The sequence below is a fragment of the Strix aluco genome, chromosome 12 (genome assembly GCF_031877795.1).
Source record: "Strix aluco isolate bStrAlu1 chromosome 12, bStrAlu1.hap1, whole genome shotgun sequence".
NCBI classification, from domain to species: domain Eukaryota; kingdom Metazoa; phylum Chordata; class Aves; order Strigiformes; family Strigidae; genus Strix; species Strix aluco.
Window position 1 is genome coordinate 21310038 of NC_133942.1, and position 24786 is coordinate 21334823.

Here is a 24786-nt window from a genome sequence, read left to right on the forward strand (position 1 = left end):
TGACCAACTAACTGTATACAAACCTGTCCAAATAGAAGAGGCCTACAGGTCTGTAGATTTTATTTGGCATCAAACAAATTGCAAGTTATCTCCAGTCAGCAATGAGATGATGAGGTTAAAAGTCAATAAATAAATAATTTCCTGCAGATTCTTCTCTGGATGTAGGTAACTTCATTCAAATTGGTTTGCTATTCCTTGATCCACAGTGCTACATCTTTAGCAGTTGTAACAGCCTCTGTGTTTGGACACTCAGGAAAGGGGCCGCGTATACATATTGCAGTGAAAAAGTTACAAATAACATGTTATTTCAAACATATATTTATGGTGTTACAAGTGAACAAGAGCCTTGACTGACAAACCTCCTTCACAAGCCTCAATTAGTAATCCACTGAATCAGTACAAGTGCTCAAAACTATATTTACAGGCCTTCTGTTTTTGAGTGTCTAGATGGAGTTAATAAAACTACCATGACTGGGGCAATCAGAATAATTTTCCTCTTCTTTCCCCCCCACCCTCTGGACAATCCCATTTTAACTGCTACCTAACCCTATATATGTCTTTGCTCCTCTCCCAGTGCTCTTAATTTTCTCTTTTCCAGCCCCTTTTTAGCCCCAAGGCAAGACAGAGAAGGTGAGGACTGTCAGAGAAAGGGAAGGAAGAGTGGGAGGGAATGCCCTTCCCCTGCAGCTTGGGACTGAGCAAAACAGGTTTTCAGAAATTCCCTGCTTTCTCATCTCAGGTAGTGCCAAAGCAAATAACTAGGGAAAGCAGTCACCTGAACCCATGGCCAGACTCCCCCTTACACACACCGCTGGCCTCTGCTTGCCAGCAGATGTGATCAAACATGTTCCTAGCTCCAAGGGATCCCCAACTGTCAAATTTTACACATCAGCCTTCCAAGAAAATAGAAGATAATCAACCACAAGTGTTCTCATTATACAGTCCTAAGAATCAGCTGCTTCTGATGCCACTGGCTTGCTGATGGACACAGCAAGGGGACTGGAGGTGGATTTTAATTGCATCACCCAGAAGATACCCATCTACCATCTTTCTGGATCACAGGCTGATCAGAAGGAATCCAACTATACCTATGGCCCACTGAAGCTTTGGAATGATACAAATCAAAATATCCTTGCCTTAGAAAAACATTAAAAATAGATACTTTGCTTGCCCTTAGAAATAAGAGGCATGTTTTGACCCAGGCAAGTCCAGGCTAGATTGCCCCTGACCTTGACTAATCTTTTCCTGGCATATTTTTTGTGTGCATCATCTCCTCAGAGCACAGCACAGAACTTCTAGTTGCTAATGCAGCTCTTCTTTCCCAAACATGCCCAGATGAAAAGGTAGAATCTAGATTTTCCACGAAACTTATTGTCAGAAGGCCTTTAGGGGCAAGGGAAGACTAGAGGATTGAAGCCAAGATATTTGGAGGAAAAGACAGGGGAGAGCAAGGAGAAGAGGGTAAAACTGAAAGACCCTGGTTCTAAAGGAGACTTAAGTTCCCAGGGGGGAGACTAGAACCAGGAAAAGAGTGGTAATGCTAGGAAGAATAGGAAAGAAAACAAGAAAGTACTAGTATAGGAATCACTCCCCAGGAGAAGTCCCACAACCTAGAAGTAAATGAGGGTTTCTCCTGGAAAGAAGGGTGCTCCATCATGAGACAATATTGGTTTCTGGCTCTGTACCTTCCTGACCTACCTACAGGAGCACTTGGAGTCACTGGTTAGAAAGGCTCTATAAGTATTTCAACCCTTGGGATTTATTGTTTAGTCTTTCTTAGTCAAGATCACAATATTCTTTTTTGCAAAATCTAAATCTATTAGATGTGGCTGAACGTGTATCCCTTAAACTATCACAGTGACATGCGCCCAAAGAAGTGCCTGACATACAACAGGATACAGCAGCATTTAGATCACCCAGGTCAGTTAATCAACAAGGAAGAATTGGATACACAGCGCTTTAGTGCCTTCAGAAGGGGTGTAATAAGCTGCCCTAGCCAAAACCCCTCATCCCTGCCCTAGAGCTATAGTTCATCAGATAACTTAATTGACATTCATACAGCAGCTTTTATCCTATGATCCCCAAACCATTTTATAGACCATACATTCAGCATAATTTACCTATTCATACACACTCTTCAACAGATGCAACCACACCAAAGTCAGAAGTAATATTCCATTTTCACCAAGACATGAAGATGTGAGGTGTTTTCTTAAGTCAGATTCCTTCTGCTAACCAGAGAAACACCACATGCTAAATGATAGAAATTTTCTTGTACTGGAATAGGATCCTAATTATCGCTTAATTTTGCCAGTTCCTATGAATCACCAGGAAAAGATTAAAGCACAAGTAAATATTGGTTCTTCGTCTTATTTACAGTAATCATCTCAAACAATAAAGTAACTTGAGTCACATTATTAAAAGGTGTATGTGGTTATATTTTTCCCATTAAGCTTGCAGAGAACTCTGCAAACAAAAAGCGTTAGTCTGAAGAATCGCTGAAGTCTTAGAAGCAGCTGTGCCCATCCTGCCAATACAATGCAATTTTTCTGAAAATTCATATGCAAGCTGTGCCCAATGATAGGCATGACTAGGGTGGCAGTGGAGAGCTAAGTGTATTGCAGAGAAACAGCAGAATAAGCCTTACATAGATCAACACCCTCACATTTATCAGCAGCTAAATCTTTTCAGTGTGGCGATTAAGTGAAAAACTCCACCAGCCCCCACTCCTCCTTGAAAGCACACTTCTCCTGAAAACTGGCTACTAAATTAATTTTCCAGGAGAGTCTAAGTATCTAGAGCAAATAAGACTATACAACATCCTTCTGGCATTTGTTTCATCCCAGAGGATACTGCACATATCATTTAAATCAAATACTTATGTGTTTTCACTCTTTTTTTAAATGTCCAGATGTTTGAGTGCTACTATCACTGGCTAGAAGAGAACAGAGCCAGAGAAGCAGGATGAATAGCATGAGGATGAGTGGGTGCCATTTCAAAAAGTCTGTGCTTTAAATCCATTAGTATTCAAGAGGTTTAAGTGCCATGATGCTCAATTCATTTTATCACAATGACTTAAATAGCCTGTTCTGCCACTGTAAGTCAGATAATCAAGGGCACAAGCATTTTAGTTATAAAAGCTTGCACAGCTACAACACCAGTTGTTAATTATAGGTGTGCAGTTTTATGGAAATAAAGTTTTCTTTAAACTGAAATCCCAGATTTTTCTTCCTTTAGCCTGGCTATTTACTGAAAATGAAAGTAAGACATGCTATTTCCTCAAAAAAAATTTCATTTACAATAATACTACCTCACAAAGAGGTACCCAAGTCATACATGTACCGGCCTTTGAAACAAAAACCTCCATTCAGGTGAAAGAAAAACAAAACAAATACACTTGACAGTACAAGTTTTTCAAGAAACATTGGATTTAAAAACACAAAAAGGCATTTTGGTGTAATCTCACTATCTGCCTGATCTGAATGTCACAAAGAGAAAGCAGAAAGTTAAAAGTTCAAATCTGGCTTCCCAAAAGTCTAAATAATAAGATATCTTTGACATCCTTCATTGTAAAAGGCCTCAAAGCTCTTCACTGGTTTTCTGTACAAATTCCCTTTCACCTTTTGCTGGAAGCAACCAACTCTCCAATGGAATGCAGCAGCATATTAATAGCAAGCAATAATATTGGGCCAAAAACTGAATGCCATACTCAACCAGATCTACAAAGGAAAAATATTGCCATATTAGAGTGCAGGTAAAATGAGTGCTAGCTCAACTCTCCTCGTAAAGCAAAATCAAAAGAGTCTCTTGAGTTCAGAATGAATGACAGAAGATGTTTTTTCATCTGTGAAATGTCAGCAAGACACAGCCCCACCGTAAGTGCAACGCATGGATGCTGGCTTGCTTCCAAGCCTGAGAAAAACATCACAGGCTGAAGACAGCCATAGAAGAGCACTTTGTGTTTCTGTGGCAATCTGGTTTGTGCCCAGGGGTTTCTTATGCAAAAAACCTAAGAAATAAGTCAAAGCATACAAATAATTGTAGATTGAACACGAAAATGGAGAGGAACATCTCTCAGTTCTGTCAGATCCTATGGAAAGTCTGATCCAAAACATCTCAAGCCAGATGTATTACAAATATGATCCATCATCCAGTTTATAATTCCCTAACAATATGACAAGCTGGCTTGACAACAGTGCTCACAAAACACCTTAGATATAACATATGCACAGGCTTGTGCATACACATTTTCACAAGGGGTCACACAAAGAAAGAGTGAGCAATGCAAGGTTTTTCCATGTCGTCATCATGAGACTCCACCAAAAAGCAAGACTGAATGCTAAAGTGCCAGTATCAAATATAGGTTTTGTGGCTTTGTCCTGCATTTTAAAACAAGCAATAGAATCTGAGATGCAGCAAGTTCTCCCCAGTACACTCTCATCCTTCACAAGCCTTTCCTGTTATTTCTGAGGCTTGGCTGTTTGCTCCAGGCTCTTAGCATAAGATTCTCAGTCACTCTTAAGTAACCTCTTTTGCTGCTCTTTATCTACCACATGCCACAGTCTGCAAATCTCTCCTGCGACTGGGTTCAGTAGATTACTTTTTCCCCTCCTGTCACTGCATTCACGCATTCATTCCCTAGAGAAATTATCCCAAGCCAAAACAAAACAACTGTCCATCACAGCTGGAAAAGGCAGCTTGAAATCAGAATACAACAGCTACCTTGACCTCCTGGCTTCAGTGGTCTCTGGGAGGCCACCTGAGAAAAGGTAGCCTTCCACTGACTGAATGGGTTGAAATTTTTTCTGTTTACTTCAAGTTCAGCACTGGCATCCAAATACTATGCTGCTTGTGCAAGTTATAGAAGACACCAGAACAACAAAGAGTCTTGCTGCAGATGTTGTTTGTTCACTACCTTAGTTTCCAGAAAATATAGCTATCATGAATGGCACATACTAATGACTTACAGTTCCCATTTCCTGAGGATGGTTTATAGAAAGTTTTTAAGCCAGCTTTTCTTCTCTGTTCATAATCTCAGACCTCTTCTGAATTCATCCAACTGCTTATTACATGTAATATTACCAGGAATACATTTCATTTTCATACAAAGTGTCCAGATACCTGTTTTCATCATATTAAAGTGATTAAAAGTAATGTTCTTCTGAACTATTTCCTTGGATACATCGCATTCTTCTTCTGTTGAATCACTGTACAATGCTTTTTAAATGACTACCAAGTTAAAGAGCAAACATTGCTCTGAGTATAACTGGGAGGGTTATCAGTAATTCCTTTTTAGAAGTAAATGATAATGTTACTAAAAAGACCTACTGGCAGAAACAACATGCAGTTGCCAAAGATCTTTGATCTTGGGCAGTAATTACCACAACATGTTTAGCAAAGTGATTCATGATCAGACAAAATTCACAACTCTACATATTCCAGTCTCAGGCACTCATTAAGGCATTTGGCATGACCATAAGTGTCATGCCATAGAAAATATTTTCTAAAAAAACTTGAAAAATAGGACTCCACCACCCAGTGACAGCTGTAATAGTCCTGACATCTCAACTTGCTAGACAGTTTTTTCAACACTATCTTTGCTCCTGCATACTTTGCAGACTTAAGTAGTTTGGTGTCTATACACACTAAGCACCTCTCAGCAGCAGCACCTTTCCATATTCCAACACCATGAAAGACTGCTGAATTACATCAGCTTCCTGCTCTCAGCACAGATCTAAATTCTTTGACCAACCCATCCTTCCTTCTGATTTTTGTAGTTAAAAGTGGCTTCTGCTCTCAGAATCACCCCTTTCAAATATTCATGATGAGACTTTAAATGGTTCAGCAGAGAACAGCTTAGGTTGGCTTACAGCCACTTTAAGTTTTTTTTTAAATAAAAAACCACCTTCAACTGATCTATCAAAATTTTGTTTGTTTGATAGAGCTGATCAAACTTTAGAACCAATTATTAGCAAATGTTTCCAGTGATACAAGCATTGGCTCTGCTGCTCTTTGTTGCTTATTGGTAAGGTGGTGACAGGATACTTGAAATGTTTCCAAACAAGTGAACTTCTACATCTATCGGTATCCCACAAGATGCAGCATTTAAAGTTATCTTGAAATGCTTTGCACAATCTATTTGTAACTAGTCATTCAGAAAAATAATCAAGTGGTAAAAAAAACCCCACCTCTGCCATCCATACAGAAATAACTCATATGCTGTGTGAGCCAAGTGACAAGGCATCCACCACAAAGAGTGAATAGCAGAAAAGAATAGTTAACAGTTCATGGTGAAAATAAATAAAATGTGCTTGTGACTAAAGCAGTGAATAGTAGCTATGATAGTAGCAGTCAAGTTTCATTTGCAATTGGAAAAAGCGACAGTATTTGCCAGCTCTGGCCCTAAGCAACATCACCTTTGATTGAAACTTGATCAAACTGTCACCTAAGCTTCTCCAAATTTAAGTATGTTACTACATCATCTCTCATAAAACACTAAATAGTATCAGTGCTTCATCCACACCTCTCTTCACAGCCAACTATTATAACTGAAAAGAATAGTAATTGGCACAGTTTTTTCCTGCTGAGCGTGAAGTTATACAGGAAAAGCTCAAACACTCCCTTAGCCTGTATATTAAGTCCAGCGCTGCTCCCAATTAAGCCAGGACAGAAGCTTGTAATAACTCAGTCCTTAACTGGATTTAGACTATTTCCTGCTTTTCCGTCCAAGGCTGGGCAGGCCTGTGTTTTAAGGTAGCTGCAGTCCTACTGGAAGATCCACTAATGAACCAACAGAAGCCCATCAATCCAAGTAAAACTCAGAACCATTTGACACCAATTTAAACTTCTCCCTCTAGCCCTCAAGCCCCATTTTCTCTAAGATACTTTTTGAACATTTCTTTCCAGCATCACTTGATTGGGTCCAGACATTGCATTGCATTTCGAAATGAGATGTTGAGAGTCTGCCCATAGCAGACAGGGCATAAAAATGATCATGGGCATAAACATTAGGAGTTAAAATACCCTGTGACACCTCCTAAGCAGATCGACACCCAGATGTGTTCAGCAAAGAACTGAAAAGAATGAGGCAGTTGTTCAGAAGGCAAGTGTTGAGCCCAGGAATTGGGCACATTGGCAAAGCAGAATCAGACAATGCAAAATACTTTCAAATACTTCTGCTTCCTTACTAACAAATATCAAAGGAAAAAAATCAAAACATGCTTTCCCTTTTCCTACAGGCCAGCACCAAGCTACAGACTTTCTTCTGTTAAAATTCTTACCCAACAGATAATTGCAGTAAAATAGAAAAAGGAAGAATGTAAGACTAAGGACTGACTCTCTTACATTAGGAATATTATCAATAATATTTGCACTGAGACAAAACCAGATAACAGCAGGATGAATGCCAGCCAGACAGTGAAATCGTAAAGATGTGGAAAATTACATCTTGAATTCATCAGTCTGCTATTACATCTGCCTTTGGCCACTGAGAGGCAACAATTTCCTCTGGAAATGGCAAATTTGCACTTTTGGTGCATGCATGCCTGGACAGAGAGGCAGAATGTGATATTGTTATGTTTTAGAGAGTGTTTTGTTGGGGGTTTTTAAGCACAAACACCCTTTACTGTAATCTTAGTTAAGGAATGAAATTTGCAGTGAAGAAACAACTGCTCTGCACTTCTTAAAATAGAGCCCACCAGATACTTAATCAAAAAACAAGTTTTCATAGAATGGGTTTGGTTGGAAAGGACCTTAAAGATCATCTAGTTCCAACCCCCCTGCCATGGGCAGGGACACCTTCCACTAGCCCAGGTTGCTCAAAGCCCCGTCCAACCTGGCCTTGAACACTGCCAGGGAGGGGGCAGCCACAGCTTCTCTGGGCAACATGTGCCAGTGTCTCACCACCCTCACAGTAAAGAATTTCTTCCTTATATCTGATCTAAATCTACCCTCTCTCAGTTTAAAACCATTACCCCTCATCCTATCCCTACACTCCCTGACAGAGTCCCTCCCCATCTTTCCTGTAGCCCCTTTAAGTACTGGAAGGCCGCTATAAGGTCTCCCCAGAGCCTTCTCCAGGCTGAGCACCCCCAACTCTCTCAGCCTGTCCTCACAGGGGAGGTGCTTCAGCCCCCAATTATCTCCGTGGCCTCCTCTGGACTTGCTCAAGTAGGTCCATGTCCTTCTTATACTGGGGGCCCCAGAGCTGGACACAGCACTGCAGGTGGGGTCTCAGGAGAGCAGAGTAGAGGGGGAGAATCCCCTCCCTTGACCTGCTGGCCACACTTCTCTTGATGCAGCCCAGGATACCGTTGGCTTTCTGGGCTGTGAGTGCACATTGCTGGCTCACAGTCAGTTTACCATCCACTAATACCCCCAAGTCCTTCTCCACAAGGCTGCTCTCAATCCAGTCATCGCCCAGCCTGTATTTGTGCTTGGGATTGCCTCAACCCATATGCAGAACCTTGCACTTGGCCCTGTTGAATGTCATGAGTTTCATGAATTTCCCAGAATAGAGGTGAAAAGATTTATAAACACTTTATCTTGTCCAGAGCTTAAATCAGTACTGTTATATTTCAAGCTGTAAATTATGGCAGTTATACTATCTGCTCCAGTCTGTTCCTATAATAGATCATTATTAATGGTCACCACCATTCTGGTCTTCCTTTATATCTCCTGTCTGGAAATATCATTCTTTAAAAATAAGTAAATAAGCTGTTCCTGAGCTATCCTTCTCAATTGCAGTAATCTATTATCTGCTTTACAACACAGCTTAAGTGGCCCCACCAGGGACAAGGACCACATTGTCCTAGGCACTGTGCAAACAAACAAGAAAAGACAATCCCTGCTCCAAAGTATCTTAGTGTAAGCAAAAAAGAATCCGAATGACAAAGTCAAGTAGGAACAGACTCCTGCACAGAGGTCAAATAAAAGGAGGACTTCACTGGGTCAAAGGACTTCAGCAAACTTTCTGCCCTAGGATAAGTTTTTCTGTATTAACATAGCTAACTTTTTAAAATAAATATTGAATATTTGATGCTGTCATGGATAAAATATGCCCTCATATAGAGTCAGATAAAGTAGCCTCTTATTTCATGTAATTAAAGCCACTAGACAAAGATAAAAAATACAAGTTTAAATGCACTCAGTTTTAATCCTAAAGTATATCTTTCCAGTATAGATACAACCGATGTGGCACAATCAAAGGAGATACAGGGTTGATACTAGTAACCTTACACCTATAACACAGCAGAGGGTTTTCAATGTTGACAGTAGCATTGAGTAGGACAAAGAAGTGTCCCTGGACGTCATGTTTGCCTCTGTAAGGTCTTCTGGGACATCTAAGGTCATGTATCAAAAGCAATTCCCTCCTCTGGGCTCTCCCACGTGACAGTCTTGGGCCCGGTGTGCTCCGAAGTGCACTCCTACCTGAAGATCTGTTCAAGATCTTCATAAGAGCAACACATATCCTCAGCCAACCCTCACTGATGCCATGCAACCAATCCCATGTGACAGACACTGAAGACTACAGCAAGCTAAGAAAAGAAAGGGTGTGGTAAAAATCCTTCAGCAGCTCAAGGACATCCCTTTGGTGCACAAGTGCTGAGTACACATTGGAGGAGTTTCTGAGGGTGGGACATTGGTTCAGACCCTTGTGTCCACATCACGGTTGGGTTGGAGGCCTTCAGTGGGCAGCTGCAGCAGATCTCCTAGAAATAATGTTCTTTCTAGAAGAAAAGAATCACATTCACAGGCCATGATCCACACTAATGCATAGTGAACTGGTAAATTCAAAAATACATTATTGTTTTGAACTAGACACGTGTGTAGATGATACCTCAGCAACTATCATCTAATGCTGCAGTGAACTACATCCTGCTTTAAACTCCCCCGAGGTCATTAAGTGCTAGTGAGAGATGACCAGCCAAGGAACTCAGTACTGCCAAAGACTGAAAACAAGGAGGTGATTCCTCCTTCCACATTTCACATCTTCAGCCCATGAGGGTTTTTTTTTTTCCTTTATTTTTTTTAAACAAACTTAAAATAGTCTGCATTTAGAGACAGAGATTAAGCTTTAATATTGCCAATGCAACAAGAATCCCAGTTGGTGGCACAGAGTTGTCTAACTACTCATGAAATTTCAGTGCAATTCCTCAAAACAAAAAATATTAAAAAGCAATAGGAGTTTGGTTAGGGGGGTTTTTGAATAACATAGCCCATTTCTCCAGTGAAAGGCTCTTGAATATTTATTCCGACCTTTTTAATTCAAAGACTCAATTTTGCCACAACTTCAGAGGCAAAAAGAAGAATGGTCCTCAAATCACAGATTTGAGTGGAGAAATAAGCAGGAAAACAGGTTCCTCTCATTTGTGGAGTGCCAAAATCTTGATAGAAAGGTGGAAAACTCAGTTAGAATGAAACATGAGGTCAAGTATTCAGAATGCAAATAATCCACCTAGACCTAGGAGTTTATATCCACAGTAACCACATTGAGCTTTCTGCCAAAGTTCAGTTGAAGCTCAAGTTTCAGGAGAAAAAAAAAGAGCACAACAGAAGACATCCATTTAGACTTGAAAAGGGCAGCTCTAAAAGATGCAAGAACAACAATATTTTAGTACTAGAAACTGAGTTTTCTTTGGTAATACACAGCTTCCCATGAATAATAAAAGAGAACTCTCAATGTTTTATGAAGTATAGCTTAGTCATGAAGACTATCTGCAGGACTTGCTTATAACATACTGACGCTTTTGCATTAAAAAGATCACAGTAATATTCAACTAACTAATCTAAGGCAACCACATACTACAGTGACAGCCACAGGAAACAAAATCAAAAAGGACATTCTAAGAAATGGATGGGGAGCTAAAAAATACTGCATTATTTCTTCACATTACTGTAGTATCCAGGAGTCCTAATAAGCCCAGACCCCACTGTGCTAGACACTACTGTACAACCAATTTATGAACCAGACATGCTTCTCAATGAACAAAAGAAAGTACATGCTAATAATGTTATTACAGCATCAGGGCAGCATTATCTTAGACAATGGGAAATGTGGAAGTTTTATATGCTTTCTTTATTGTTATTAAAAGTAGCACTGTTACCTTGGCAACCGCTGAATCACTTGGGAATTTGTTAAAGAAACCCAAATGTTACTTGTACTTGCACATTTGCAATCAATTTAGGGAAAACAATTGGGGTTTTGTTTGGTGTGGGTTTTTTTTAAAAAAAAAAAACAAATCACACTTTTTTTCCTTATGACTATGACCCTGCAAATTTCAACTTTTGTTTTTTTAAATAAATCAGTTCTTGGGATTGAATTAAGGTAGATTGTGTCTCATTTGCACCCAAAGTAATCTGCACTTTCATACACAATACGAGTCTAATAATCCACCTAGGATCTTGGTCAGAAATAGAAGCACAGACACCATGCAGTGCACACAAGAACACACATCAGCAAGCTTCCCTCCTACTGTGCAAGTACTGGGCAAAGGGACAGGCATTTCACCTGGGGGAGGAGGAAAAAAATCCCAAACAACCATTTTTTAAAGGCCCTGACAACACTCCTGGGTATAAAAACACACAAGTGGGCAAAGGTAGGTGCACAGTATCCTTAATACACTGTACAGGCAAATCTGGAACTTGCATGGTTTTTAGCTTCCAAGTATCAGTATCCCTGTTTTTCTTTTATCCTTCCTTAGCAGTATCTATTTGCTTTTAAGATAAGAACTGGGTGTCTGGAGATAATGGGAAACTGCAGGAGGATCAGTCTGTGAGATGTGTCAATTGTGTGGGATGGCTGTTTTCTTTCGAGTTTTCATCAACTTATTCCTCAAGTACAGGACAGCCCAACAGCAATGAAAAGCAGAATACTGGCAAATCCCAGCTTTTCTGTCAAAGAACATCATGAAACTCAGTCTGTGAAAAAAAGGGGCTGATTTTGGATAATCTCAATTTTTGAAATTGCCACACACAATCACTGTGTGAGGGTACCCCAAGCAAAATACTCATTTTCCTTAAATTAAACACAGCTAAAGGCACACTGAGGTGTACTGAGTGAAGGTGTACTGAGTGAACTGGATTAAGATGCAAGGGTTAAATACAAATCCTCCTGACCCATACTTGCAGGACTTGTCCTTAGCTTCGGTCTAACTTTTGGTGTCTCACAGCAAACATTATACAATCACAGCTGAGTCCTCAGGCGGTCATCCTCCTTTCTATCACCTCTGAAGCATGCCTGGGGGTTACTCCTCTCACCCAGCAATTCCTGCACTGAATTGCTGCTGCAGGCTCCCTACTTGCTCACTCTGCAGGGACCTCTCAGAAGCTTCCCTTCCCTGCAAGCCACAAAGCAACATGCCCAGTTAAATCCCAAGGGTTTCACCTGCCTCCCAGAAAAGCTGTAAGGGAAGGACAAGCAAACTGCTGCTCAGCACCAGCAGTCATAACAGGACATAATATACTATACATCTCCTCAACTGCAAACCCTCAGAGTGAGCTGTTAAGCATCATCAAACATATTAGAATGTGTGTGTCTCTAGCTGAAGAGGGACATGTGGACAACAGGATGCAGTTTCACAAAGAAAGCATCATTTTCCAAATGCTTTCCAGAGCATTCTTTCTCTAAAATTAAGATCTTTTCATTCTCCCTGTTAGTCGTTTATCACACTATACTTGGAGGCCCAACTTAAATCAGAGCCAGAGGAACTCCTGTTTTAAATGATTTATTTAATATCTTTAGTGAGAGAACTATTAAAACTCACCCTCTAGAAAACATGAATACTCACAAGACTGAGGAAGACCAGAATTCAGCTACCTTTAAACATAAATCGTTTCAACATGAATGTTGAACAGTTACACAGTTCCTACTATTGCTATTGCATTAGAAAGTAATTTGTCAAGAGGATAAATATTGGGCTGTTGGCATCTCCACCATAGGTATGTGTTACATTTACAGGACAATATTTAGTATATTTGCTGTATGTTATTATTAAAGAACTGAACAATTGTTCAGAGCGTATTAACCTTAAACACATATATACTTGCAAACAAATGTGCAATACTAAGTCTAAGAAAATGACTTTGTCAGATACAACCTTAATTCTGAATTTCCTTTCATTTAAGCCTCTAATGACAACCACAAGGGCCTTAATGTTTTGTTTTACAAGATTGTGGTAGAACTTAATAGCAACTGAAGATTTTTCCTCTGAATTCTTGGGGATAAAGGAGGGCAGGACATGAAAACTTTTTTTTTCCTTTAAAAGGTACACCAGAGAAAAATTTAAGTGTGTATTTGTCTATGAGATTAAAATATCCATAAAATATCCTCCTTGGACCTACTTAACTCTTTAAGTGGCTCACATTAAGAAGAAATAATGTAGATCAGGCTATTTATTCACACACTCACATTCCAACACCGCAGACATGTTTCAGCAGGAAAATACAAAGTTCAAGATCTGTGCAGAGACCTGTATGTTCAGGGCATATTTAAAGTTCCACATTTTCTCTCACACCAGGAACTCGGTTTATTCCATCAATCCTCACTCTTGGGGGTGATTTTCCTGCCTACAATATTACTGTGCAAAGACCTGTCCCTTGACCTGAGGTTGCTAGCCATTACCATGTCATCTACATATAACAGTGGTGAAGTTAAATCTTTTATTCCAATCAGAATTACAGTATGGAGGATGAAGAGTAGAATGGAAAGTGTGACAGCACGGAGGAAGTAACTTTAAAAACTGACCCCTTCCAGACAGAGCAAGCAAGAGGTTGAGATAAATAAGAAATAGCACCGGGACAACTGTGCTGGGATACAGAGCAATAAGACATGGTCACCAAACTGGCACAGACTTGAATTACTTTCAGGTTCCTTTTTAGACGCAAATGCTGTGAACCCTACAAAACCAATGCTGTATAGCACAAGGACATCAGCAATGCCAGCAATAAAAATATTATATACAGACAGCAAAAATTGTTATGACTTCAAAATGGTTCCTCCCAGTAACAATTCAAAAGAGGGTTGGCACTGACTCACACAAGCGTCCCAGAGAGGATGCAGGTGAAAGAGTGAGGAACCAAGTGAAACCTTGGCTACTGCCTATGGAGCAGCACTTCCCACTTTGATCTAGACAGGACGCTTAGGGCCATATTCTGATGAGAATTCCCGCAAGTAGAAGCTGCTAACTACAGCCCCCAGTCAGCTGCTCAATAGGCACAGCAAGTGCTGCCATAGCCCTCCAGCCTGGCACCTCTCTGCTGACTAGGCCCAAAACCAGGGAAAATCTGTATACGGTTCTCAGGGTATGAAGACAACAGCTATTGCTTACAACCTGTATGAGTCTGCTTGCATAACCATCTCCTGAGAGGATTTGCAATATTCACCCACAGTATGTTTTGGGGGGATGAAGAGAGGCAGCCATTTTCTCCTCACCACACACATACCTCAAGGAGCAGCGCGAAGGCTTATGAGACAAGATGTCTGCCACGGACACTCTCCTCAGAGCACTGTGCAACAAGACGGAGGTGAAGAGACAGAGTGAAAGAGAGAATTAGAAAGCTGCCATGAATGCATTTTGCTTGTGTTTTAATTGTCCATACTAACCTAAGTCCTATTAGGCTAGTTTGTGTTTACCCAGTTTCACATGGCACTATCACAGCACCCAAGGCAATTACCTCTGTTTACAGGACATAATGAATAAAAAGCTTTCAGTACATAGTGTCTGGCCTCAGAGCTACCATACACTCCAAGATCAGCTCCAAAAAAGGGCCAAGCTGGGCATTTGGTTTTGTTTCCCAGAGGTGAGCAGCTACCTTTAAAAACATATCATCATCATGGGGAAGGTAACGATTACAGAGTTCCATACCAGAGAGAATAACATTTTCTTTCTGCTCTGTCCCCGCTGTCCCTTTCTGCATCCCCTCCAAAGAGAGGGCAGGGAAAAGGTCACAGGTAAAAGCACTCGTACGGTGAGACTGCTGAAGAAAACATACTTGTACACATTTTCCTGTATGCTATATTTCTTACAGTGCAGGGTGCAGGACAGCATCTCCATTCTCTTCTCCAGCTTTTCTGACCCTCCTTCTTGAACTGCTTGTCATTTTGAGGACATCACCCCCTGCTAGCTCACTTTTCCTTATTCCAAGGTCCCACAAGTGACGACACAAATCCCCTCAAATATTCCCAAAGTAGTGCAATAATTTTCAGATACCACTAAGTAACATCCTAGATGTTTTTTTCTTACATTTTAAAAAAAAAAAAAAGGAACACACATCAGCCAACACTGCCTAGCAGAAGAGGAACCCCATGATTAGGGAACAGGACAAAATTTCCTCTTGCAATTTAATGATTTACAATGTCTGCTTTGTTATACATAGTCCATTCTTTGCTCAGGTTTTCTCCTTCTGTGTACCTCAACTCTACACAAAACCAGAATAAAATTTAAAAAAGAAAAGGATGAATAGAAGCAAAAATGTTTTGCTGCATCTGCTTACCAAAAAAATGCTCCTTAAGCTCTAGCCGCTTATGCACAAAGCAATTCATAGCAGCTAAAAAGACAGCAGAGAGCTCTTGCTAACCAGTGAATACAAGCAATTAGCCAAGAGAAGAGCATAAGCAACTTGCTCTTTGCCTTCATACAGTTTATTGAGTTTATTCTGCACTGTTACATTTTTGTAATTTATATGAAAAGCCAGCAGCTATTTGGCAAGATTTACATCTAGAAACAGCAATTTAATCACATATGAAAGATCAGGGAAACTGGATGCCTCAGGACATTGCAAACTTCTCACCCCCCACTAACCTGCCTAAAACTTGCCTTGGTCATGTTAAATGTTAACTAAAAATAACTTATAAATATCTGTTTCTTTATTAAGCTCATGTCTCTAAACAGAGACATAAAATTTATTAAGGTTATCATGTGAAATATTGAATGCTTGCACAGCAGAAACAAGCAGCTTGCAAGTTCAGCAATCTTCCCTCTGTGGTGATGTAACTGCTTTAACAAAGCAAAATTCCTAGTGATTTCTTGGCCAGGCAGAAACAAGTTGAATGGCAGATGTTAGAGATTTCATCATGAAAAAAACCTTCAAAAGCAAACTGTCAAATGTGACTTTGCTCCCTAAATAATCAAATTAACGCATTCACGTGTGACTTCTATGTAGTAGCTTACACCATCAAACCTAGGATACCCTATCCTGTTGTTTCAATATTACATTTCTGACATTTTAATATTGAACAACAGTTATACTTACCAAATAGATCACCTTTGAAGCCTGACCTCCAAGTGTCCTAAAGTTTCAAAAGCCAGCACTATAACTAGATAAGCATCTAATTTGAGGCAATCCTGTATTTATTGCTGTTGTACAAATAACGAAGCTCTTAATCAGCCAAGGACTCTCAGGAGTCTCAGTTCTTTCTTCTTTAAAAACCTCTTTAAGAGCAACAATCAGAAAAGACCAGAAGTTGTTTACTTGTTGATTGATGCTCAGAAACATGTTCTAAATGTGTATGTGCCTGCATTACAAACACAGTAGTTGCAACAGGTACCTTTCATGAACTCTTGAGGATTGGGGTCAAGAACAGAAGGGGTATTAAATTGGCATGAGCTTCTCAGACATGGCACTAATTGCTCCCATATCAAAGCTTGTAGAAAGCATGGGCAGCTTGCTGAGATGCACTTGATCTGCAAGTAACTCTGTTGCTTTGTCAATAATCCACTTCAGAGGAGGATGGAAATTCATAGTTGAAAAAAAGGAAAATAAATTTAGTATCCAACGTATAGCAAAGCTTTCCCCAGTAATCCAAAGAAATTACATAATTCTGCCACTTAGTTGGAACTCCACTTAAAAAGCAAAAATACATTTCATACATAAACAGTTACCCTCCATTAATCCCCCTCTTCAGAATGAAGAATCTCTTTGGGAGTTGTAGCCTGGGGGATCTTTTTGTTTATTTTTTAAGCAGTCATTTCTCTGTTTTTTTCTAAAATACAAGCAAGACCAGCATAGTGGAAAGTTTCTTTTGAGTCCATGAGGCTGCAGAGAAATTTCAAGCTAACGTACATCTTAATGCCCAGAATGGTGGGATATTATACAATTTCATCACTGATATCTATGCCAAGGCCAAACGTCACTTCCTCCTATGTTCAGCTGTTTGCCAAACATGACATTATCTCACCAGCAGCAAAACACATGGTGCTTCAGCATCCCACATTTCCAACACCTGCACAGGCCTTTCAGCATGCTCTTTAGCCCATATTTATAATCAGAATTTTCTTGAAGAAAAAAAAATTATACAATTGGATCCATCACATTTAGGAGGGAGTAAAAGAGTAGATATTCAGACTAAAAAGTTTAAATTGGTAGTTCAGTAATAGCTATCCTGTTTAAGGTAAACTGGAAGTAGTTGAGAAAACAGAGAAATTTACACTGAGTTTATTATATTCCATGTCAAGCAAGCAACTCAGTCTGATTTTTCCAGAACTCAGGCAATAAGCACTACTGGGATTTACAATAATAATTCTATAAAAAGAGATAATAGGAACTTTTTTTTTCCCACCAGCATAACTGAAATCTTAGAACAGGGGTTCTATATTGCATTTTTTTATTATTATTTTCTTAAATCATACCACAGCTAACCATCTCTTTGCTCATTTTCTTTCATCTTTAAAACACAAAAGGATTCTCACAATCATCCTATTTAAAAACAAATCTGATTTAAAACAACAGTTGTAAACATTAATAGGTTTAAACCATAATGATGATGACTCGCCTGCAGTTCCATCTGTAGCCAAATCTGTGTTAATTCACAGCAGAATTTCTAGCTAATTTGTGTGATGCCACAAGGAACCACAGAGCTGTGCTCAATTAGTGTGTCCAGTAAACTATCAAGATAGGGAAAAATACATTTCTAAATAAACATTGCCTTCTATTATGATTAAAATACATGCCTAAAATTAATTTATCCACCAAAAGGCTGTCATTTTCCAGCAATTTAAGATGTGGGAGTCAGATGTATTCTGAGATAAGGATGCTAAAGAAGAATCCTTTATCCCTATGAGGCTGCTGTTTCACAGAGTGAAACAGTGACACAGTATGTCTCAGCCTTGGAAGCTACCAGTGCAAGCTTTTCTTCCACTCCACATTGCTTTGGGCTCTTTCAGTTGGCAGGTTTCAGTTGTCAGATAGCAACTATTTCTAATCTGACCAGTGAGAAAGGTAGTACCCCGTTTTCCCTGACCAACCATTTGCACTAGAGACTAGGGATTTTAAACACACACTCCTTGCCAAAAAAAAAATGTTAAAAGGGCAAAAACCAGCAGCTCATGTTCTCTCTGCTGTTCTTTTCCATTCTCTTCTCCCTCTACCTAAAGTTAGCCAGAAAAAGGCAGTTAGTTCTTGCCATCTTAAACATGCTTATCAATTTATATTTTCTTTTTTTCCCCAAATCATTATATGCAACAACATTTCAAACACTTAATTCTCTATCATTGCTTGCAGGAACCTTTAAAAATCTTAATCCCAAAGGTAAAGTACCCCTAATAGGACAAAGCTGTTTCACACTGACCTACTGAGACGGTTAAAATGTAACAGTCAACATTGCCTTTCTGTAGCCATCTAAAAACTGCAACATGAGAAACCAGTTTAAAAAAAAAAAAAAAGGAAAAATTTAAGGAGTTTATAACATAGAAGCAAGACCACTGTGCATTTTATAATAGGGGGAATTGTATAATCTGCAAAACTCTCCTGTACTACTTTATACTTCTCATATTACTTTCCACTAATGTGGTCGATTTGGTGATTTCCAAGATGTTTCAGTAAAAAGAATATTTAATTCAGTAATGAAGTAAAAAACAAACAAGCTGCAAAGAAGTTTAAATAGCTCTAAATTTTTTAAATTAAAGATACAGTTTGGTTCTGCAAATTGTGCTGTGCGGGTTTTCTGTCAGAATATTTCGCAGGATAACGTGCAAGTCCGAAAAAGTGGTTAATGGAAAGTAAAGGTATTACTTCAACCAGATAGACCATGCTGTAACTAACAGCCGTTTGAGGAATGAAACAATAAATATGTTCTCTCCAAGGGACACAATCACACAATACATGCAATGCATATTTGTTCTGAAATACACCAAATTTACACCAACCTTTCGGATATCATCATTCATTTGAATTAAATAGAGAATTAACAGCTCTTCTTTTCCCCCCTTCCAAAGAGTGACCAGCTGATAGTTTCTTATTATGGATGAGAGGGTGAAAATGAGTTTTCGGGGACCTTTGAACAGAAGAGTCATGTAATACACAGAAAATTCAGATCATATCTGAACAGAGGCCTTTATCTGAATTATGTATAAAACTCTTCCTAAGATTTGTCCATTTCTGTACGTTATTCATCCTTTCTACTTACACTGACACAAGGAACAAGAAAAAGAAACACAAACCAAAAACACAGCCCTACAATGCACATACCTGTAACAGGTTAGGAACAAGTATAAACAGATAAACACTTGTAGACCAAAAATATTTTAGATTTAAAAAAAAAAAAAATTCTTGTACATTGTTGGAGAAATAATGCCTTCTCCCTCCACCCTCAGTCTTAGCTTTCTTTAAGTTCTAGCTACATAAACCAGTCTGAGACTTTTATGTATTTCATATGTAGGTCATCCAAAACATTTACATAGTCTACCAAAAATCATTTTCCGCAATAAATGTATTAAGATACAGAGAATGTAAAATTATAGTTCTCTTATAAGAAATCTATTTCAAAGTGAAGTATGCAGCACTCTAAATTTTTTCCTAACAATACTCTTTCTGCCTAATAAGTTTCTGTCCTTTAAAAATTACATCAAACATTATTTGAACTGTCATACCAAATAATTACAGGTCTGTTTTGTTGGGTTTTTTTTAATTACCAATTTAGAACTTGAATGTGTGCTTTCTAGGTTTATTTTCAAATTCAGTTTGGTAATTTACCACAGTTCTTTCCAAACCTGGCCTCTAGTTAATAAGGCTTCTACACATATGGTCTGACTTTCTAAAGGGCCTATTTAGGAAAGAAAGAAAGAAAAAGAAAAAAGAAAAGAAATTCCATTACTGTTTTCATGCTTTTTCATTGAACCATCACTGCATTAGCTTGCAATAACTCTAAAGGAGGATTATAAAAGTGCTTTCCCAGAATGTGTACTAAAAGGAAAGGAGCTCCAAACCTGGAGAGTATCTGAAAGGAGCCTCTTGTGAAGTGAATTCTCCCATGCAGCCCTTTGAAACCCTTTGCCTGGTCAAGCTGCTGGGCCTCCACATACAATTAACTATTACTGCAGCTTATCCCAAATACTTTCACCAGCCCATCACAGCACTGATTAGGAAAAACCTTATTGCATGTCTTCATGTTGGTAGTGGATCCATTAGCAGGATCCTACTTCAGTTCAGAACAAGTTGAAACAATTTTCACTTTCTTAACACATCTTCACTGCATGTGGGCTTTTGAAGAGCCACATGTTAGTTACTTCTCCAGTCTCCACCATAAAGTTCTCTCCAGATATCCCAGCTTTAGCAATCAGTTTTATTTTGCAGTCCTGCTTTGACAATAAGAAATGCTTTCAGCTTGTTAGTGGCATGCATGTAAAGCTTGGCTGTGTTAAAAATCATTAATTTTATACACTAGGAGAGGTAAAAATACAGCAAACTACCACTTATACTGTTTACTGTTAGACAACATTTATTATCTTACTAGTGATGCAATTTCAAAATTACTAGCCAAAAAAACCCATTTTGGATAGGCACAAAGGGGAGATGGGCTTGGCTACAATGTGGGGTAGAAGCTTTTTTGTTCCCAAGACAGTGATGTTGCAAGTCTTATTTCTCTATTTATCATTCCAAATATATCATCCCCTTTGATGATATTTATTTTTATGAGCATGTCCCAACCAACCCATTACTGATATTTTACTTGAACATCATTTTGTATCACCATCTACCCATACCACAGAGAATCCCATATCTTCTTATTCAATTATTCATGCAAGGGAATAAAGTGAAAACAGACAGGCAACATTGTCATATACCCAAGGAGTTTTAAAGACCATGAATTAAACCAGAAATCCAGAAGAGAACAAGGTTCCTGCACCTTTTCAGGTTTTGAACCAAAATCTTAAGGAATGACACAATACACCTTAAGCCACATTACTTCAGGGAAAGAAAAAATAAAACCCCACAGTTTGACAATTGCACTGCATCTGAAAAGCAGAACTGGAAAATCCACAGAGGCTGAAGAAGTGCCAAGGGAAACAGTGGAATCTGCTAGAAGCTTTGAATTGCAAATGCAAGGGGAAATCCTCTTCTGGAAAATATATTCAAACTCTATATACAGAACACATGAATGCCAAAAGAAATCTGACACCTTTCTCTCCCTTTTCACCTTTTGTCTTTTACCCTCTTTTTCTGTCTCTCTACCTCACCTTTCCTTCTCTCTTTTTAATTTTTTTCCCCCTGTATCAACTGCGCTTTGTCATTGCTGTAACTTTTTCTTGCCGAGAAAAGCAATCACAAAATGTGTGTTCTGCAGACTGTCCCAAAGAGGAAGGGCTCCATTCTCCCCAGAGGACTTGGAAAACCCTGGAAGTTTACCTATATTAGCAGTTGCCCCACAAAGTTTTTCCCTTGTACTCAGATCGCTGATGTTTTTATTTGGCCACTGCATGAGGCTCCATTTGGTTTTGTGCTGGTTTAGGTTATGCATCACTGTCCACCTCACCCCTGCAATGGCGGGGGGCATTCACAGGACGATGCTACAGCCCAGACACAGCACAGAGCAGTTCTTCCACTGTATAGCACCACCACTCACTCTGCTTTTGCACCCCAGTCCCAAGTGCCAGATGCAGCTGGTTGGAAAGCTCCAGGAACCAGAGGGAAACTGCAGTACAAGCCCAAACAACCCTGATTCAAGCTATGAACATAGATATAAATAAATGATGAATGAGCCATTTATTTAAGTTAGTCTCAAAATCTAATCATACTGTCCAACAGAACTAAAATGAAGAGCAGAATGGGTTCCTTCCTCAACGAGATGGTAGCGTATCTCCAAGAACCATGCTAATCTCACACCTATAAATTAGTAATTAGGGTCTGATCCTGCACCAGAGATGTCAATGATAGCCTTCAAAATTAACAACACCAAATGCAAAATCCTTGAACCACAACCAGGCACTCTGAAACTGCAACCCAACACAATTGCACATGTGGTTTCCATTGATGTCTAATGGTTACCTCCTTACTGTGAAAAGCAGGACAGCTTTCTACTGCTACATTTACAGGACAAGCAGTTATGCAGTTTGAGTGTTTTGTGAGCTATATTGCATTTGTAGACAACAATTAATTAAATGTTATTGTGGTATCATTTCCCTTTTGAATGGTAAATTCTACACAAAATTTCCGTTAAATAAGTTTAAACCAAGTAACTAGTATAGAATTTAGCATATGGCTCCTTGTGAAATCAGAGTACAAGTGCAATATGCTCTGATATTAGTGACTAACAGACTGCTCCTGGGATATACTAAGGGTTTTCCCAGTCACAGCATACCACCAGAAAGGCACCTGAAAACAAAACAATCCTTCCTTTGCCCAAACATATTAAGTAAAAAGCAACCCAAAACTTCAATTTTGCCTTAGCAATTAGATGTAGAAACCTGAAAATACCTGAGGCTTTTATCACATACAAAACTGGTGGGAGACTCATAGGTTGTAGCAGTCAAACCTGGATTAACTAGACATTATTGCTTGTTCTTTTGATCAGAAGAACCAGGATACAACTGTATCTGCTGATAAGAAAGAGCCCATCCAGGTGGTTCATGAAGCCATTCCTTCTGTTTTCCTAACAGCCTTAGTACTACACACACAGAAGGATTACTAATATGGTAGAAAAGAAGAACAAGGACCACAGCAGTATTAATTTCCTCAGCTTCTGAATTCTGAAAGTCTTTTTTGTTTGTTTTTGAGATAGAAAGATTGTTGCAGACAGGAAATATGTATACTGTTAGGAAAAAGAATTAAGAGAAGCTTGACCTCTACAAATGCTTCCCAACTGATATAGGTTTGTAAACTAGAGCAGAAATTACTTTCGAGTATCCGTACATATTGGCTAGCTTCTCAGATCATTACCTATACATAATTTTTCTAATCAAATATATTAAAGATTACAGAGAAGCTTACAGGGTTTTCACAACAAAGGAGTTCTAAATTGCAAAAGGAGCTCAAGAATACCCACAGGCAATCTCTTCATACCACATTTTGGGTACAAAACCCACAAACTTTTTTATCTACATAGCTCAAGGACTCTTCCCAGAAGAAAAAGGATTAATTCTAAAGACAAGAGAGCAATAGGCTATGCTCCACTACAGACTTCACTCATCCTTTGCTTCTTTAGCTCTCCTTCAGGCTGATAGGAGAGAAGAGCCTATCCCAGCCCCACTCTTCACTTCTTCCAACTTGAGCACACAAATACAAGGTAAGCAGTAAAGAATTTTGCATCTCTCCTTCATACTGTGTCCTACCTCCTCCATTTTTCCTCTGACGGCTCCTGTAGCAGCCCTATGCCTCTGCCTCCTATCCCCATCTGATTGGCAGTCCGAGTTTCAGCAACCGCTTCTGTCCAGCTACTCAGCCTAAGCAATTAGGCCCTTCATTAGCTCTTTGCAGAGGATTGCTGCTCAATGACACACCTGTATCCCATCCCATCAGCAAACACCAAAAAACCTGTGTTAGGCATGGCAAATGACTTCCATCAGAGTCAGCTGTAGTTTCAAAATATTAAGCCTTTCCGAAGCAGCCACCTTGTCCAAAAGTCTAGCAAAAGGCAAATAGTTCAGACCATGACAAAATTACCCTCTGCCCTATCTGCTCCCCATGAGGAATGCAGAGCACTTCACATGTATGCCTGTGAAGGTTAGCACAGAAAGTAGATGTGGGCTGTGATTTTCCTTCCTTGCTTGCATGAGGATTACATCAACCTGAAAATTAATTTAATCATTTTATATTCAGTTGCACTTTCATCCAAAGATCTTAAAGCAGTTCTCAAACAACAATTAATTAACCTACACATCCCCCTGCAAGGTGTGCACATGTCAGTAGAGGAGCAGTTTTACATGTGAATTACAAGCAGCGCTAGGGAGCGGCTGTGAGGCAGCACAGCCTCCTCCTCCCCACACCTGTGTACAGCCCTGCAGCGTGTCTGCATATAGCCCAATTTATAGGTGATGAACACTGGGAGATTACACATCATAAAACATGTATGTGGCAAAACCAAAAAACAGGTCATAGTGTACTGGGGATGCAACACTAATTAAAAATAATAAGCCTTCTCTGTGCTTCTGCTGAGGAGTGTGAAAATGAGAGTTTGTATTTCTGCAAGCACAAGACTCTGTTCTCAGTTTCCCCACTCATAAGGAAGACTTCCATTATTTGCTCTCTTTTTCTTGAAACACTGAAATTACTGCAATAAACATGTACCTATGTACCAATTTCTGGTAGGCAAACTATGCCCCTTTTTGGGGTACATTAACATGGTCTCCTTTAAAAAAGGGTGAGCGAGTGCTGTGCAAATAGTACCAAAGACTTTAGGACAAGCATAATAAATCCAAGTGAAACTACAGGGGCAGGGCACATTAAGATGAGGATTCAGAAGATGACTGAGCTAATCTAACAACTCACTGCTACCAGAAGGATTAATCCTGCTCCTCTCTGCTCAGCAACATGGTCCAATCCCCCTCCTGCTCTCAGCCCTGGCACTTGTCTCAG